Here is a 21,160-nt window from a genome sequence, read left to right as displayed (position 1 = left end):
GGGGCCACCTGAGATAACTGAAACGTGTCTAATTACTGAATCGTTCATTTTAAAAACCAAAAACTAATAACTATACTAAATACTTATTCGCACCAACAAAACATTCCATTTTTCGTTGACTAGTTTTTAGTGTTTCTTAAAAATTATACTTTTCGATTGTTGTGTTCTTTGAAGTGAGCTGCTATTCAACTATAAAAAGTAATGCTTATAAATCTAAATAGACTCCAAAAATTGGATGTCCCAATTCCAGAATGAAAATTTTAATTAAAATTTAAAAATGTTAAACTCGATTTACCGGAGTTCACGTTATATTTCTTAACTTTTAATATGTGACCAGGGATATTTTGGTTGTAAGGAACAACAACGGCAAGTGTAGGGTTGCTTTCGGACTCTCACATTCAAAAAATTACTGATAACATATCAAAAGTTTTTAAGAAATATAAAGTCAAAACGAGATTTACCACATGTCCAAAAATCTCTTCTATCAGTCAAAGACCAAATTACGTTTGTTCATACCCTTCCTTCAATTGCTCCACCCCTCAAACAATATATAAGCAGGTATAGAGTAAATAAAATACGAGCCAGTTTCAGTTAAACTCGGAAGAAGCCAATAGGATGTTGTAGTTTCTGGAATTTTCTTAGAAAAATTATTTAGTTTTGCTAAATTTCATTTTCAACACTCTGTGGTTCTAAAACATTCAAACATTCTAAAAATTTTATACCGTTTTTAATTTTAAAATTCAACTCTTTCCTTTTGACAGATAGATTAGAAAAATTCGTAAAAAACAATTGAAATGCTTCCAAACAAAAAAATTAAAATATCCTACGGACTCTAAAAACTCTGATCCACAATGTTATGCGGAGAGATTTTTTAACCGGAGCTCATATAAATACGTTACAAGTTGAACGTCGAGAATATCTAAAAAATGTAGGCACTTATTGCAAGAACAAATGCGGCAACGCTGTTGACGCTTTAAAAGCGAATAAGTATATGGAAAAACGTATACCAGTGACGCCCTAATGTTTATCAAGTGTACTGGCGCTATATGGCGGGCTTTGGGAAGGACATACGAAGGTGACGCTCAAAGCATGTTACCTGTCCAAGACGCTCCAATTATATATATATATATATATATATATATATATATATATATATATATATATATATATATATATATATATATATATATATATATATATATATATATATATATATATATATATATATATATATATATATATATATGTATATATATATATATATATATATATATATATATATATATATATATATATATATATATATATATATATATATATATATATATAATATAAAAAAATTATTTGAGGTGGGCCTTCTTGCCCCACCCTCCTCTACATTATCTTTTACGTGTGTGGGCCGACCTTCATTTTCTGAATTATGAAAAGTACGTCGCCGCTCGTCTTGCCACACGAAGGACGTGGAAAAAAAAGGTTATCGCAATTTATCCGCGAGTTACCTGAAATTTATGTTTTCGTATTAAAAATGTCGCTTTCCCTTTTTCGATGTCGTAACGCGCGTAAAATTGCAAAACTAAAAATAGTGGAGTCCGCGTGGTTAATGAACTTTTCAAGGCGACGCCGCCAAACGATTAATTGCAACAAAACAAAAAAAAAACGCCCGAATGTGTGTCAACGATAAATCTAATTAAACATTCCTGTTTTGGGGCTTACCGCGGGGGGGACTAAAATTGACGAATTTTCTTCTATCGATTTGAGTTTTAAAGTTATCAGAATACACTTAAACGGTTTACACCGTTTGAAAGTTTAGAAAAATGAACAAATTCGGTTTGTTTAAAAATTCTCTACTTTCCTATAGTAAAATGAACGCATAATTTTTGCTAAAAACTCTTCAAAAGTGATTCATGAAAATTATATGATTATTATGATTTGTGAAGGTTTATTTAATAGAATTTATTTTAGATAAATTTTGAACTAAGGTGGTTTTTACTTGATGAAAATCCACGTAACAAAATAAATAAGAACTAAAAGTTCAGATTGTCGAAACAATTGTCATGTGAAAACATATAATTTCGTGAAAATCTGAACTTTTAGTTTTTATTTATTTTGTTAGATAAATTTTCTTTTTATCCCAACTTACAATTTGGTCGGGACCGTTTTCAAGCAACTGACGCTAATTGTTGGAAAATGAATTTAAGAATTATCAGGAACATTGGAAGACGAAACATTTTATTTGTTTGAAGACCGACGTGATCTTATTTTGATTTATTTATCACCGATTCATCTTTATCCTTTCTATAAATTTGTTGTTATGTTTTATTAATTTTATATAACTTTTTTGCTATCTAGCTATGCTATAGTTTGAAAATTAGTTCATAATATTATGAGGCTTTCCGTGCCAACCACGTTCAGGCATTTTGTAAGATTTTACAAACTCATATTTATTATTTTTCATCCAAAATTTAAAATAAAAACCAATTTTATGCATTTATGCTATTAAAATGGCTCTATTGCTTACAGTGTGACAAAAGAATTGTTTTGACAACCAGAATTTGTTTTTAAGTGTTGAACACTCGTTGAATACTCGTTGCAAGAAACTGCCATAAGAAACGTTTTGCTTTTTTGTTAATACTCAAACATAATTAAAGTTTCCATTAAAATACGAGTGCAACTTTAATTATCTTGAAAAATAACGGCTTTATCCTTACAAATAAAGATGTATATTACTGATAGAGTGTGTCGCATTGAAGATGGAGGCACTCCTATATTTCGGTTACCAAAATAAATAGAATTGAAGTTTTGCGGGTTGATAGTTTACTTAGCTAAAATTTAAATTTTAAAAAGGGTCAACAATTTTGGACATTTTGCTTTGCGTTAAAGACACACGGAATTAGTTATCTCGAAAAGTTGTTAGAAAATTATTAGAACCCCACAACCAAACTTTATGACGCATTTTTAATTTTTTCATTAGTTAGTTAACACACCAAATAATGAAAATTTGATTTTATTTGATAAATTACTGTTCAATCAATAGAAAGGTGGTCAATTTAATGATCTAATTCATATCATTTAAATTCCTCAGTAAAATAAAGGACGCTAACAAGAAAAACTAATTATTTAATTTTTTGTAGGTATCTGGTTAAATATCTGATTAAATATAAGAAACTAATTAAGACAATTATTTTCACAATTCCACAGGCCACTGTAATATTTTTTACAAAACTTCTGGATTCCTCCTGCGTCGGTTTTTGCTGAGTCGAAATTGCTGACAATGTTTCAGTCAAGCTCTGAAGAAGCCAACAGGATGATTGGCGAAACGTCAGCAATTTCGACTCAGCAAAAATCGACGCAGGACGAACCCAGATGTTTCGTAAAAAGTAATTATTTTCATAGTATAAATGTTGTTGTTCTGCCATAAAATTCATATCGACTTCTGGACGTTGTTTCATCATTTTTATTTTTTATCACTCCCCAAAAATAAAAATCCAGTGGCGTATTATTAGGGTACCTCGGAGGTCAGGGTTCAAAAGGATTCTTTTGGTTTAACCATTGACGAATTGTGAACATTGAGAGCAATGTATTTTAGAGCATCCCCGGCATTTAATTATTCGTTAAAGAAAAAAAGGTCTCCCAGAATCCCACACCAGACATTGACTTTCTGGGAATATCGATCTTTACAACTTATTTCCGGATTAGTATCTACAATTTTGAGATGATACACACCATTGGTGAAAATCGCTGTCATTTAAAAAATTACTTTGGGTCCAATAACAATAATCTAATCTTATATTCTCATCGCTTTCTACTGTACACGGAACACTAGTTTATCGAACAAAAAATAAACTTATAATCACAAATCTTCTTCTTCGATACATTAATGAACATCAAGAAAGGTAATGAAATAGTTATTATGGGCGATCTAAATGCACGTACAGGCAGCAAGGAGGGCGATACAACAGTTGGCAGATATGGTGAACAAGTAAATAATTCCAATGGACAACGCTTAATTGAGCTTTGCCAGGGAATGTCGTTGAAGATTATGAATGGCTTCTTTCCTCATAAAAACATCCACAGGTTCACATGGACACAACCTACTAGAATAAATAATCTGGACGTAAGGATATATCGGAGTTTAGAAGACTAGTAGTAAATTACAGAAGAAAAATCAACATAAAAAGAGAGGATTGAGGAAAAAATAATAACACACAAGTCGAACGAAGATATAACTTAGAGAGTTTTCGAGATGAATCTACACAATTTTTATACAAACTAAGGTTAGCTAACAAACTACAAGGAGTAAGAAAGGAACAGACAGCGAGACAACGACATAAAAAGATATATACACGAGGCAGCAGAAGAAGCCTTGGGCCGCAAAAGGAAAAAGCGGAACAACCCAGAATGGCGGACAAAACAAGTGGAGAGAACAAGAGAAGAAGAAGGCTAAACACCAAAAGAGATGAAGATAGAGAGATATACGCAGAACTACACATGCGAAGAAGTAGGTAGATTCATGGGCGGCACAAGAGTATCGGAAGCATGGAAAATAATAAAGAATCTAAGGAAAAGTACAAAGAAGACTAGTAAATTAAACGTAATTGGGGTAGAAACATGGCGAAAGTATTATAAAACGCTATTAACTGAAAATAGGCCAGAATTCCAAATGGACGGTATAAACATAAACATAGACGATCATGTACATAAAATCACAATAATCATATAGAGTTAATAAAGAATGCACCGGATATATTACTAGAACTATTAGAAGAACTATTCAATAAATGTATACACGGAGATCAAATACCCGAGGATTGGAATTTAGGATATATTAGCTCTGTGTGTAAAAAAGGAGATAAAAAGTTGTGTCATAATTACAGAGGCATAACGGTTATTAGCTCAATGGGGAGGTTGTACGGTCGAATACTCAAAAGAAGAATAGAAGACAACTTCCAAGAAATAGAAGAACAAAGCGGTTTTCGAACGGGAAGATCCTGTATAGATAATATATTTGTCTTGCGACAAGTAATGGAAAAACGTAGATCCCACAACTTAATACCCATTTAGTATTTATAGATCTTGAAAAAGCATATGACACGGTACCCTTAAAGAAAATGGTTGAAGTATTAATGACAACCGGACTCAACAATGTATATGTGAGAGCCATCTGGAACCTATATAAAGATGCGACGAGTGTAATCAAGACGGGAGTACATAGATCGAACCGTTTTTCAGTGAACAAAGGATTAAAACAAGGCTGTAGCATGTCCCCTACTCTATTCAAAATATATATTCATGAAGCCCTAAGAGAGTGGAGGGAAAAAATAGCAAGTATGGTGGTAAATTTAGATGACAAATATTTGACGAGCCTCTTTTTTGCAGACGATCAAGTGATTATAGCTTGCGATGAAGACGACGTAGATTACATGCTGAGAAAACTGAAAGAACACTATGAGAATTGGGGACTGAATATGAATATGCAGAAGACTGAATATATGAAAGTAGGGGGAAAACACGAAGATGAAGATCCTGAACTATATATTAGAAAAATAAAAAGAGCTACAAATTATAAGTACTTGGGAAGCGTCATAACGGTAGAAGGTAATTCAAAAAGAGACATTCAAAATAGAGCTCAACAGGGAAGAAGAGCAACTCAAGCGCTTAATTCCTTGTTGTGGTCCAATGGTATTAACATAGGTACGAAAATTAGAATATATGAAGCAGTTGTGGAACCTATCTTAACGTACGGCGCAGAATGCTGGCAAATGACGAAGAACGACAAGAAAGTTATCGACACAGTAGAAATGGATTTCTTGAGAAGAGCATGCCAAGTGTCGAGAGTAGAACACGTCAGGAATGAAGAAATACGAAGGAGAACAGGGAGAATACATACCAGCACTGACCGAATAGAAACTAGACAACTTATATGGTATGGGCACGTACAGAGAATGAATATATATATATATATATATATATATATATATATATATATATATATATATATATATATATATATATATATATTCTCACGTATTGATTCACGGATGGAAAAATGTGATGACACGACTGGAATCCTGCAGACGTTTCGCTAAAATCTCACTTGGCATCTTCAATGCTCGCGCTAAGAAAACACTTCGAACATATATATATATATATATATATATATATATATATATATATATATATATATATATATATATATATATATATATATATATATATATATATATATATATATATATATATATATATATATATATATATATATATATATATATATATATATATATATATATATATATATATATATATATATATATATATATATATATATATATATATATATATATATATATATATATATATATATATATATATATATATATATATATATATATATATATATATATATATATATATATATATATATATATATATATATATATATATATATATATATATATATATATATATATATATATATCAAAAAACTCAAACACTTCATATCTATATCGATTTAGACGGCCACAATATAAGAGGAGTTCTTAACTTAAATGCGACACACCGTATATAAAATATGAAAATAACAATTTCCCTCCAGTGGCGTAGAATTTGGAGAAAACCAACGAAACGCTTCTGGTAGCATAATCTGGTATGACAAAGATACGTTAAATAATTATGAAGTATAACGGGGTAAGCATAATGTCCAAATTTTTAAAAGAAACGCCCTGTGACTCAGGAAACAGCCACATTTTATCTTAATAAAAAAATAGATATCAAAATTCCAATTTTTCAGAAATGACGTCATTTTTCTAAGCGAAAAGCCTGTCGTCGTCAGTGCCCGGGCGCCCCTGCAGATAGGTAGATGCAATTTGCGCAACGTCTGTGCACATAGCATCAAAATATTTAATTACCGGTGTCAAAATACTTGAAAATCGACGCCGACCAACTGGAAAATTTGCTGGTAAATTGGGTACAACGCAACACCATTCATTTGCAAATAAGTGTTGCACGGCACTCGTAACGGTATTTCGTAGACATTTGTGTAGAAAATTTCTTCGTGACTCAACTTAAATAGATCGGTTTTTCGTTTAATTTCGTTAGTCGGCGTCAGGGATTCTTCAAATCTCAATTCCAAAAATTAACGCAACTACTATACATTTTTCTCGAAATAACACGAATACATTCACCAGATTCGTGGACATTTTGGTCATAACAGTACGATTGTATTTGATGGTTATACCAATCATATGAAAATATTCAAGTTGCAGAACAACGGACTACAAAGACGTCTTCACCTTTTAATATCATTTTTGATCGATCTATGAAAGTTCTACCAAACCAACAACAATTTCTTGCAAATACTCCCAATAACTGTCGCTTCATTTCAATGTTATGTGAAGAATTTATATCTGCTGGTATTTCAATAAAACAAGCTGATAATGATGCTGATGTCCTTATAATTGAAATAGCAATAGAACAACGGAAAAGTTCAAATACAACTGTCGTTGTTGGGGAAGATGTCGATTTGTTGATACTACTGATTGCACGGACTCAACATGAAAAATTATTTACTTTCTGAAACCTGGGAAAGCTCAAGTACAATCAACAATTCATCACAATCATCATCATCATCACATATTTTATTTTTTAAAACAGCGACATCTAAAATGTTCGAAAAACGTAATGATTTAATTGATTGGGCAGAAGTATTTACAAAGATTGATTCTTCCCCGACTCTCACAGTATAGTATGTTTGTTGCATAATATACTATTTTAAAACAAAAATAACAACAAAGATTTTGTGATTTCGTATTTATCATATTATTGGACTAAGCTAATAGAGAAACAACGTTTTTTGTCATTCAACATTTTTGACTTAATGATTAATAAAAACTGGCGTAGTTTTGAACAAATCTTGCTGCTGTGCTTCAAATCAAATTCAAGGACTATAGTTCGATGGTTCGTGTTTGTGGAAGAGTACCCCTGTTTTTTTTGTGTGTGAATGGGACATCAGAAAGAGAAAGCAACATTGATCAAAAAATATTCTACACGCTGGTCTTATTCATCCAAGAAAAAATCTTTTACCACCGTTGCATATCAAATTAGGACTGATGAAGCAGTAACTTTAAAGCTTTCAGTAAAGATGGAGCATGTTTTAAATACCTACGTGGATAATTTTCCGCTCTCTCACAACAACAACAAATTTCCAAATTACAAAGACATTGTAGAAAACGTGTTAGATGGAAATTGAGAATGTTGATGCCGTGGTTGAGGAGCAAGGTCAGACGGTCCGCCAAGATACAAAAAAAAATGCAGCGCAGTTATCAAAGTCGATGGAACAAGAAAACCACTCAATAAAGTTATTCGGCCAACAGATTTTCCAAAAATAAATGAACTTAACTATTCTTTGAGACTTTGTTATTTAATTCAAATTAGACAGAATCAAATATCGGATGAAAATCAACTTTTGGTTTGAAAGTTGTTGGCCTGTGTAGTCAATCAGTTAGCTCGATAAGTAAAAATTTTGCGAATTTGTACGCAAATGAAAGCAGACGCTCTGTATATAGGGTGTGCCAAAGAAATTGCAAAGCCAAGTAACATATGCTTTGCTGTACTTATGACATTTGGTGTGTTCGTTGTTTGCATGAAGTGCAGCGAACGGTAAAAATTTTATTTTTCAGTAATAAATTAATATTATTTTTTTTAAATATATTAAATAGTTACTTTTTCAAAAATAGTTACGTTTGTATGTTTTTCACAGAAACTGAGTTTCAGTCAAGCCCTGAAGAATCCAACAGACTGATTGGCGAAACGTTCGAGTCAACAAAAACCGACGCAGGAGGAAGTTTTACATAAAGTACGGAAAACATTAATAATAGTAAAAACCATCAGTCATTCTGCAAAAGGAAGGAAATTCGAATTTCCAATAAAATCTGCATCTAGTGGAAATTATTTTAAAAAAATCTCTGCAGATAAGCCACCGAAAACACCGCTCACGCACCGTGAATGCACAGACTTAATTTTCGGTTGAGCAATAACAATCTAGCGTCTATTTATCTATAAGTACAATTGCGAATTGCAATTATCCTCGCGATGACGGTGATTATATCGATTATTGAAGGAAAATAAAGGGGCGGAGAATAAAAATGGCGAACGCAACGTGCAATTTCGTGTATACGCGTATATATAGGTTCAAGTTTATGCGAAGTAATTACCATAAACACACGATCCTTCTCAACAATAGAACTATGAGCGTCGGAATCAAATCGGCACTGTATACAGAAACAAACGGGTTCAGCAACACCAGTGACCCCGGCCAATTGGCCTAATAGTCGAAGTCAATTCGCCGAAATTAGGTCATAGATAAGGTGATACTCGAGACGCGGTCCCTCCGGAACTCTTCTTTTGCAATATTTCTATTGATATACTCTTTTCTATTCGGGGAGTTACAAAAAGAAGCCAGTCCAATGATTCTGGAACAATTTTTATCAAAACACATTAGTAATGGGACAAAAAACGTTTTACGGACTTAATTTTTTGTAGTTGAGTTGACGGTTTGTCTAACTATATTGTCTTGCAAAATTCTGATTTCAAGTTTCTTTTAAGGGATAGTTTTATTCATTTGACCCTGTGTTATGATTTTTGATACTTGAAATATCTTATATTGCATAAATACGTAAGCTACAATGAATTTAGTCAATGGAGATTTTAATAAATATTGATTTTAAAACGTTGCCTCTGGCAAAATGTGTATTGAAAATAGTTTACGCAAAGATGTAAGTATTTTTGTATTATTATTATTATTATGTCCATTTTATTTACTTATATTACATGTACATTTTCGAAATGTTCTGAGATTTTTTAATACTTTTTTTCAAGTATATTTTTATAAAATAGATATAAAAAATCAGCCAGACAGGTAGTAAATAAATAATTTCCATTTACTATAGTTCATTTCTTAATTCATTTCTTCTGAACCTATGATTATTTAGACACCCTGTAAGTTTGTGCGCAAATTAATACATAAGAATTAACCTACTATAAAGTATATACGCATTTTAATCTTTGCATATTGTGAAACTACCCCACAGGGACGTGACATCTACCTATTTGGAAAATATATACATTTCTCAATTAAAGACGATATGTTTATTATTAAAATTTCTTATAGAATCAGACAAACTTAATGTGATGCCTCCCACTTTTTGATAATAAACTTTCGAGCGAAAGGCAACGAGTTAGAACCCATTGTTCGGATATTTTTTCCGATTTTGGGTTAATGATTTTGGAATAACATTGTTTAGGATTCTTCAAACAGTACATTATTAACAAATTTGGAAATTTTGTTTTTGAGATCTGTGTCATGATTTGAATACGTATTACATAAACCGGCGACGATTACGCGTTAAATCTGTCAAGCCCTTTGACAGATTTACGTAGTTTTTATTACGTCCCAAACGTCAAATTTTTTACTTTTCCTATTTCATCCACTGTTTTTCTCAGATCCGAGACTATTATTTTTTGTTTTTGGAACGCAAGTCGCAGGCAAACATGTGAGAAAAACTATGCGAAAATTTGGGCACTCTGGTGCGGTTCCTTAGTGATTTTTATATAGTGAACGACTAAAATATGGAACAAAATCATTTAAAAATCAGATATTCGATCTTTATTTCAAATAAGACAAAATTTTTATATCATTTCAATTGATATAAAAATAAAGTTGAATTCAGCTACTTTTTTGATTAATGATTTTCTAGCAGACTTATTAAGGTATGATTCAGAAACGTGTAACACGTTAAGGTGTCAGAAAAGAATAGAGTAGAATAGAATAGGGCATATAGGTACATTTTCTTATCTCTATTTACCCGGTCTAGTACTACAAACTAAGTTTATGTGTGTGTAAAAGTGTTTTTCTACTCCCGTTTGTAAAATACCGAATTACACACCGATCTAGCGTGCGGGAAGCGTCACTTTACGACGTCAGTTTTATTTACCGCACGGGTTTGGGAGCAATCGGATGTTTTCGGAGATATTTCCCACGCTTTGAATTTTGACGTTTGTCAATTCTGACGCTCATGTCAGTGAATGTATTCGTGTTATTTTGCGAAAATGTACCCGTAGAAAAAGTATAGTAGGCAATACAAACTAATGAGTCGAATGTCGTTTACCGCACTTGTTGCATAATACACTATTTTGCAGTAAACATAAAATATACAGAATGGTACAAAAAGCAGTTCCTCTTTTTTAATGGAAAACCACTTTTTGAGATCCATTTTAGAATTCTGTGTCAAACTTTCGATTAAAGTAGAAAACAGATATTTAAAACTTTTTTCTTTCACCCTATAGCAACTCCCGTACGGGAGTGCAAGAGAATATTTTTACTGGAAACGAAAGCCAACCTTTGTGGGCACATTTTCATCAAGAAATGAAAGTGTGTAAAGTCCGATTAACGTAGACTGTACTACATACATAATAACTTGTTCTTAAAATTGTTAGTGTCTTCTTTTACACTTCTTTTTGCGAAAAAACTATATTTTCTCTTTACCTTGTTATAGTTACAGCAAATCCAAAACTTTTTCGAAATCAACTGAACGCACGGCAGACTTTATTTTTAATGCGATAGAAAACACATACCCATTTACTTCGCGTTATATTTTCATTATTATTATCTTTGTTATCGGTTTTATCATCGGTTGTCGTCGATATTATATTCTTCAGAATTTTTAGTATTATTGGTTAAAGCTATATACGTTTGAAAACCCTAGAAAAAGATGTTTCGCAATATATTAAATATATATATATATATATATATATATATATATATATATATATATATATATATATATATATATATATATATATATATATATATATATATATATATATATATATATATATATATGTATATATATATATATTTAAATAATAAACTTGCTTCTGTTTCTCCAGTTTACGATGCGCATTAACCTTCTACCAATCTAAAACGAACAAACCGTATCAATTTCCTAATAATATCCCGACAGAGTAAAACGGATCCGAATAATAAACGAAAAACATCGATTCCCGTTCTATAAATAAATAGGCAGGCAGAAAACAATATAAAATAAATTCGCTCATAGCCTACCTCAACCCGGTACAGGTCACGCTAATCCTGTTTGTCTTGCGATCTGTTTTGAAACTCGATAGCCGCACACGATGCGATGACACCGATCTCGGATAATTTAACGTTACCCGAGTATTTAAATCGGTGCGAGACGAAACTTTTAACTATTATCGGACGGAGGTTAAACAAAAATTGATGATGATTGGTTATAACGAAAGTGTAAAATTGCAGAGTTACAAATAAAAAAAGATTAAAACATTTCTATGAAAGCTTCGAACTTTTTAAGTGTGTAAAATGTATCCCTAGAACGTAATTCCTGTAATTTTGAATTAAAATTATCTGTTGATGTGCACAGGTTTAATTTATTTGGCATAATGCAAAAGCACTTTGGCCAAAGGGAAATGTATAAAATAATTTGGGCAAAGATACATACAAAACAATTAATGAAACAAAGATGAGAAACAGAGTAGAATCAAACAAAAAAGATGGAAATGTATAAAATTAGGATCTAAAGAGAAAAGTTCTTAAAAAAACATGTTAGTAATAATAAGAATACTAATTAAAAGGGTTTTACCTAATTTCTGAAACGTCTTCCTGAAAACCATTATGAAGAAAAAAAAAACATTGATTTATCCAATTTTTCCACAAAAAAACTCTTTAACCTTCACGTTTCGCCAATCATCCTGTTGGCTTCTTCAGAGCTTGACTGCAACTAATATCTTTAATGTGGAAATTATTAGAGAGAAGAGCAGAGGTAAGGTGTTTCAGTCAAGCTCTGAAGAAGCCAACAGGATGATTGGCGAAACGTTAGCAAGTTCGAATCAGCAAAAACCGACGCAGGAAGTATCAAGAAGTATTGTAAAAAGTATTACAGAACCCTGTGGAAGTTTCTTTGAAAAAATTAACTACAAAACTCTGATTTCCAAGATAGGGCCAATATTGACCCATATTTTGGTATTATTAAAACTAATTATGAGTTTTTCAATAAAATGGAGTTTACCAAATTAATTCAGCTTTTCTGTTGAAAAACAATTTTTATATATAACGAAAAATATAAACAAATACATTGCTTTAAATAAAAAGGCCTATATTTCATTAGGAACCTAGAAATAATTAATCAAAACTAATTATGACTTTTTCAATAAAATTGAGTTTACTAAATTAATTCAGCTTGTCTGTTGAAAAACCTGCGTCGGTTTTTGCTTAGTCGAAATTGCTGACGTTTCGCCAATCATCCTGTTGGCTTCTTCAGAGCTTGACCGAAAACAGCAAAAATTCCCATAACCAGCCGTCTTTTTCTATTGTAAAATTTGAGGTTAAATCAAATTCAGGGAGAGAAAAAGATGCAAAAGTTTTGTGTTCGTTAGAATAATCGGTAACGGATGACGATAATCGGCCTAGTGCCCAATTTTTGGTTATGTGCGTAAAGAAGATTACTTTGGTAATTTTCCAGATTCACGTATTTATGCAAAACGCGGCATCAATTTTCCTAAATGTTGACATATCGCAAAAAGAGAACGTGATAAAGTACGGTTACTTTATACAGGGTGTCTAAATAGTGTGTCAAAGTAATATATCTCATTTATTTTAGAAAAAAATGTTAAATACAACAACAACAACAAACGAAATAACTGATTTCCCACATATGTATGAATCACCCTGTATATTTGAAAAACAAACTTAAACTGTTTCTTTTAGTCCCATCTATAACTAGTTGGGCACCCTGTATTGTGTGTTGTCTTTATACAAAAATGTTAGACACTTATATTTTTCGTTTTAATAGGAGGAAATGTGTGAACTTGGGACATCCGGTACACAAGATTTTCAAAAGCTGCCGTTTGCATAAACGAAGGCATTTGACTCGGTTCTCCGCGTTGCATCCGACAAGAGCGTCGTCGGAAAATCAATATGAAGCTTAAAGAAGATGTTACACTTTCTTTACTTTCCTCCTAGCGTCTGGTTTCGTTGCGCAATATCCGGACTTTAAGTCAACTTTCACCCACGCAAAAATATATCCGCTGTCGCGGATATTTTGGCACTGCCGGATTGTTGTTCTTTGGCGTAATGCGACGCGATATATCCCTTTTATTTTTTACCAATGCTTTTTTTTAATGTACTGTTAGATTGGTTTTCCATTTTTCCGTTTATTTTTTTATTGAAATTTTTGGAAGCGTAAAGTATATTTCTATAACAAATAAAAAGAACAGTCTTCTAATATTGTTTTTTCTGAAGGACACTGGTCGGTAATATTTGGTAAGATATTTTGTTTTCGATAGATATTTTATTTTTTACAAAAAAAAGTTCCCTATTTAACCAGTGCAGTGGCGACTTAATTAATCAAAATATTATTTATTCATTGACAGTCAGTGGTCCCCATTTATGTGCAGATTTCATCTCTTATTTTCTTTTAGTGTGTGTGATTGAAAAAAATTAAGAAATTAAATTTCTTTACGAATGACTGAACATTGTAAGAATAATTTTTAGTTTAAGGAAAACACCCTGTATATCAAATATTTATCAAATCAATCAATTCATTTTGTTTTTGGACATTTCTTTTTTACTGCGCTGAAGTTTTTCTTCTTCCATTTTGAAAAGTTGTCCTTCACAAAGTTTTGTATTTTAATTCGATCGAAGTATTTAACATAAGTTTTGAAAGACAATTTGGGACAATGTGCAATCAAATGAGAGAACTTAAAATACTGCAGAAAAAAAGGTGAATTTGCTTTAATTTTTAAATCAATACGGCTATTATGGCGTTTTTTTTAAGAAAACACCCAATTGGGGTATGTCAACAAATCGTCACACTTGTATGGCTAAAGCAACTGCATTGCAATTGAAGTGTTCTTAAACTTATCACCCTGTACAAAAGATTACTTACTCTTGAAACAAATTCCAAGTAGGTGCGAAATAAAGATTATCTCTGATGTTTATTTTATTATTTGATTTAACTTCGTTTGATTACATAATGTTTTAAAATTGGTTTTGTTGGTTCAAAAACCTAGTTTCCACTTAGTAGCTACATCGAAATAAAAAAAAAACATAGTTGTTCTTCCTTTTTCTTTGCCGAAAATACGAAAATTTTGATTTGTCAGTTCATTTTCAAAGTATTTAATCTACTTACGTAGTTACAGAAATCGGGTGAAGTATGGAAACACGCGTATATACAGTGTGTCCCGCTTGTAAAATCTTTGTTTATGGTTTGATTTTGATAATTTTTTGGTTGGATGGGTCTCTGAAAAATGCACAAAAACCTTGTTTTGCCTATTGCTTCAGCAGAAATACCAAAACTTCGTAAAACCAAGTTTGCCATGGAGAAGCGAATATTCGACTGTCAAATTCACTAGTTTTGTTTAGATTATACCTTTCTAATACTCATAATTATAATTAATAAGTATCCGTTAAAAAGTATTTTTTATCATTATTTATGAAATTTGTATAATTAAAATTTTTAATATCTTTAAATTACATACAAAATAATTGTTATTTACAAGGTTTACAATATCATTTTTTTAAAACGTTAAAACTTTGGTCATTGGTCTTTTTACTTTTAGGTAGTCCTGAACACGAATGTGTTGTCATTTTCAATTTGGAAATATCACTAAAAATACTTCTCGAGTTTCCACTTCAAAAAACTGTATCAGTTAGCCATGACATTAGGCGATGCTATACGAAAAAACCTTTTTCATTTCTCTTTTAGTTTTTTTGGTTTTAGTGCGTCTTTAAGAGATCTATCCAACAAAAAAAAAATCAAAATCAATCCGTAATCAAAGATTTTACAACGATGTACAAGCCTTAAGCGGGGCGCAAATGATATTTTGAACACCCTGTATTGAAACATTATTTATTATATTATTATAATATTATGTTCCAACAAAAGTTTTTTGATCTTAATTACCACAAAATTGTAAAATTCAAATTCCCTTTTTTATTAGTTTTTTAATCTAATTTTCGGTGGAAATTCTGAAAATCCAAAAAAATAAAATTACTCCTATTTATTAAAATTGCAAGCGTTAAACGCTTTCAGCCCACGGGGAATAGGAACATCTATTCACCGCAGGAAATTAAATTAACGGCGGCTTTAAAAAATAAACTCAAGTCGATCTGAAGAACGCACCTTAGTGGGAAACGATACACGGATAATCCAGAAAGAAAGTAGCCGAAACGAATCACAACCGCGATCACATCACCATATCACAAATCACGACGCATTTAATCCTGAACCGTCGATAATAATCCATTTCTGTCCCGCGATTGACAGACGACGACGGGTAGCGCAAAACGCGACGCGGTCTCTACGCACACTAGATTACGAAAAAATCGTCGCGAACGTAGGAGCGTGGTCGTTCACCTCCGAATATTACGAATCTGCCGAACGAAGGTAAAGCAAGCCAAGGCCCTCCTCGATTGCGTTATTATCGAGATCCAGCGAGCCGAGCAACGCGGCGGTCTTACGGTAAACTAAAAGCATCTTGCAACAACCACCCATGGCCCGCTAGACAGAAGTAGAAAGTGGGCACGAATTGGAATCCGCGCATGCCTGCGTAACGGCGCGTTTTTTTTTGCCGTTTATGCCACGCGATTTTCTTTAATTTTTCCAAAATTTTAGATTATTTTCGAGAAACCGAAAGGTGCATACGGCGTTCGTCAATTAAATACCACATAGTACGTAATTGTGTGAAATTAAAAAAAAAAACCTTGTAATCATAGTTGCACATATTTCGAAGTACTTTTTTTTTAATTTGAGCCGTACTTTTGAAGAAAAAAAAATGTTGCGCCACTGTGTCCTCTGAAAATTTAAATTATTTTTCGAAACCACTTTTTTTTTACCAGTGGCGTGGTAAAAATAGAACAAAAAACTTTTAAAGGTTCAAGGGAGTGGAGCGATAAGAAAATTATGATGAAAAAATTTTTGTTTTTTCCAGATCTTAAAATCACTCAAGGGAGCCTTAAGCTGTCTTTTCAAAAATTCAGACTGTTAAAAGAAAAATAATATTTTGATTAAAAAATGCAAATAGAAGCAGTACGCCTCTGTTTTTTCTAAGAATTAAAATTATTTTTTTAATCCTCATTTATCGGAGTCAAATGTGGCCCATCAAATTTACTTGCGTAAGAGGCCTTTTTTTCCCTTAAAAAGTAAAAACCAAAAAATGATTTTTTCCTAAAATCATTGGGTTATTCACCCCAGGGGGGAACAGCACTTGCTTTAGGGGGCAAAACTTAAAAACTTTTTACAAAAAGCGGAGGTATGCTGACGTCACTGGTAACACTTAAAAAAAAGCTTTAATATCAAAAAATGCTCCGTAATGGTTAAAACGTGTGGAGAAAGTTTTATACAAACACTTAGAGTGATAAGTGTCCAAAATCACTAAAAAATCCATCGTCTGAAGCTCGCTTTTTCAAAATACAGACCGTTAAGCTAAGCCTAAAAAAATAATATTTTTACTAAAAAATGCAAATACGCCTCTGCTTTTTCTAAAAATTAAAATTATTTTCCTCATATAATCCCCATTTATTGGAGCCAAATCTGACCCATTAAATTTACTTGCGTAAGACGCCATTTTTTCGCTTAAAAACCAAAAGTGGCGTGCGGACGTCTCAGGTCAAAAATAAAGAAATAATAAAATCAAAAAATAAACTTTCATAAAACTACAGTGACAAGGAAATTATAATAAGAAAACTTGTTGTCCCCAAATTTTAAAATCACTCAAGAAAGATTTTTTTTTTCAAAATACAAATAGTAAAACCTGAAAAAATTAAAATAGAAATTAAAAAGTACGCCACTGCTTTTCGGAAAGATTAAAATTAACTAATTTCATAAAAATATATCTTTATAAGAAAATTGTGATTAAAAAGTTTTTTTTGTCTTGAAACCTTGACTTCCCCTAGTTCGAAAATTAAGAAGTTTACGACATATCGTTACAGACTGTTAAACTTATATATATTTTTGGCTAGAAAATAAAAATAAAAAAAGCCCTATTAAGCAGCAATAAATATAAGTTCATTTTAGAATTTAGAAATTAAAAATAAAACACCGAGTGAAGCACATTTAAATATTACATAAACGTTATGAGAAAATCTGTCTTCTATTCTATATTAAGCGAAGAATACGTTAACGCCTCATTTTACATTTATAATGTTAATTTCCATGTCATGTATTTTGAGAATTAAAATAAACGTGACAACCTCGCACACCGAATAAGCCCGGGCGGAACTCGCAGGCAGCCAGTGCTCGAGGGGTCACGAATCACGAAATACAATCCACGATATTATCCACCATTTGTTTGGTCCTTCGAGCCGGATGAAACCGGAATTCAAGTGAATATTGACACATATTCACAAGAATACGGAGTCAAGTTTAGTGGTGACACCTGATCCAACAGGAGTCAAGTGAATAGAATAATACATTTTGCATAAGTATAAATGTAAATATGTTACAAAATTTGCCACAAAACTTAGCAACCAACGCATTACGTAGCATGTTTCGATTTTAAAAAACCATCTTCGATTCAAATTTAATTGGGAAGGAGTTTTATTTTCACAAAAATAATACAAATAGCATTTAGACGAACACACAATAACGCGTTTTACCGCAAACCGGAACTTAATTTTACGTACTCAACGCGCGTTTCGCCAACCAAGTTGGCATCTTCAGGGGAAGATTAAAACTAAACTTAATAGAACAAATATTCTCAATATATAGTAGTAGCAGGTAAAAAGCACATTAAATAGTTGTTAAAACCTTACTACCCAAAATCTGAAATACAAAAATCTAATCCTACTTTGTAGAAATTATATTGTTTACCTAAAATTCATATACCTGGAAAAACAATGAGAGCTATTGTCTCAGCATTGGTTGCAGAACTTGGAAATTTAAAACATCAAAAAGAAAGTTTTTCTGTAAAAAAGTCGCAAGAGTTTATTGGTAAAATCAAAGACGTAAGGCTAAATGAACATGAACTTTTAGTATCTTTTGACGTCTTCTCATTATTTCCAAGTGTTCCTATACCAGAAACTTTGGAATACCTCAGGAAATTACTCGAATATAATAACTACAGTAAAGATATAATTGAAGAGCTTATCACTCTGACAAAGCTTTGCATGAGTCAAAATTATTTTCTATATAATAACAACTATACAACTATTATGAACAACAAAATGGCACGGCCATGGGAAATTGTTTATCTCCTTTCCTGGCTGAACTTTTGAACATAATGCTAAAGAAAATTTCGAGTACTTTCCTAGGATATGGCATAGATACGTCGACGATGTACTTTAAGATACATAACCAATGATTCTAACCATGCTTCTAGTCCATAGACTTGTCGCATTTCCTTTAAATCAAGAAGGGTTTGAGGTGGAAAGAAACCTTATAAAAAAGGTGTCTAGCATCAATGGCTATGAAGATAGTTTTATCGATAAGTTAATTAGGAAATTTAGATTTTAAAACAAACTTCAAAAATCAACGACTTTTCAAGCTGATAAGGAAAATTTAAAAGTAGTCTCAATTCTTTTCTCTCCCCAATATACAAGAGGACTTGATAGAGTCTTCAGGGCTGCAGGTCTTCGAAGTGTCTATCAGTCCGGATCAAAATTAAAAAATCTCTTGGGTAATCCCAAGGATAAACTAGTCGGGAATTTATGAAATATGTTGTAACGATTGTGACAAGTCATATGTAGGGCAAACCAAAAGATCAATTAGTGTTAGATTTAAGGAACATTTAGCTCATTCAAATTTTGCTAGATTAGAAAAATCAAGTGTGGCCGAACATATATTCAACAATAATCATAAGGTAGATATTAGTAATTTAAAATTAGTTAAACATGTAAATAATAGAGAAAATTAGATGCCTACGAAAGCTTAGAAATTGTTAAGAGAGGGAATAAGGCACTGAACAAGGACAGAGGTCCAATCCCATTTAGCCCATTATACGCGCTGATTGGTTGCGTGAACAGTGCGTAATTCCCCCTCCCACTTCCCGATGTGTATACAGGGTTTTTCACTTAAAACTCCGCACGCCAATAAGTCCAAAACGAAAAGAAATATTTAATTTATGTAAAAAGCAGTCAAAGTGTGGGATCAAGTAAATATTTCCTAAAATTTAAAAAATTCGACGCCTGCAAAGAGCTGGGCGTCGCGACGCGTCGAAAAATTATTCGATTGCAGAGACTTTGGAAATACGCGCATACAAAAGTACATATTATTTAAAAACTTTTTTGTTATTTACTCAAACTTATTTACTTTACCCGTTTCTAAGTTATACCGATTTAAAGTAAACATTTCTTGATTAATAAAAAATGTGATTAACGCTTATTTTTACAAGTATGCCATGAATGTTAGTTACTATGGCAACCATTGTTATCGCAGTTGTTTTAAGTGCAATTACAAACGCAAGTTGTTATTGCTGTATCAAAAAATTGTCACATTTTGTCACAAGAAATATCCAAATTTGTTCGGTTAAAAAAAAACTAAGAATTATTATGTGAAAATGGTGCAATTTAGCAATGAGGAAAAAGTAGACATGTTACTGGTGTTTAGAGAATGCAGATGCAATTGTAGAGAAGCAAAAAGAGTTTACGCACGGCGTTATCCGCATAGAAGAGTCCCCGATGCAACAACCTTTTCAAGTTTATGTAAAAACTTAAGAGAATATGGCAGCTTCATAAAACCTAAAAGAGATAGGAACAGGACGGCTACAAATGATGAAAAACTGCTGCTGTAATTCAGCAGGTTGATAATAACCCCAAGATATTCCTATCAGAGATAAAAGAAAATACCGGTGTTACCATAAGTTCTTCGTGGAGAATTCTACATAGAAACTCTTTTCACCCGTACAAAAGTAAACTAGTTCATAAACTAGAACCAGGCGATTATGCTAGAAGAATGTATTTCTTAGCGACATTGTCCGATTTATATGGCCAAGATGCAAATTTTCTCTCGAAAATTTTATGGAGCGACGAAAGTCGATTTCAAAATAATGGAATCATTAATAGACACAACTGTCGTTTTTGGTCCGAAAACCATCCTCGTTGGATTACAGAAAGAGGTAACCAACGAATTTT

The 21,160-nt window shown here is 32.0% G+C and overlaps 1 protein-coding gene across 3 annotated transcripts in view; it reads right to left on the bottom strand.

The window, feature by feature from the left end:
- LOC132707281 (probable nuclear hormone receptor HR3) overlaps positions 1-21,160 on the bottom strand; it is a 231,046-nt gene that overhangs the window by 116,351 nt on the left and 93,535 nt on the right. For 2 of the 3 annotated variants that reach the window (XM_060680098.1, XM_060680309.1), the window contains exon 1: positions 16,215-16,539. The exons of the other annotated variant lie outside the window; for it this stretch is intronic. The gene's annotated coding sequence lies outside the window, so the exon portion shown is untranslated. Of the gene's footprint in view, positions 1-16,214; positions 16,540-21,160 lie in introns of those variants that run through there. 3 annotated transcript variants of the gene reach the window in all.

The sequence above is a fragment of the Cylas formicarius genome, unplaced genomic scaffold (genome assembly GCF_029955315.1).
Source record: "Cylas formicarius isolate icCylForm1 unplaced genomic scaffold, icCylForm1.1 PGA_scaffold_10__41_contigs__length_53128322, whole genome shotgun sequence".
NCBI lineage: Eukaryota > Metazoa > Arthropoda > Insecta > Coleoptera > Brentidae > Cylas > Cylas formicarius.
Note: the sequence above shows the minus strand (reverse complement) of the source record. Positions and strands in the feature narration are given on the sequence as shown.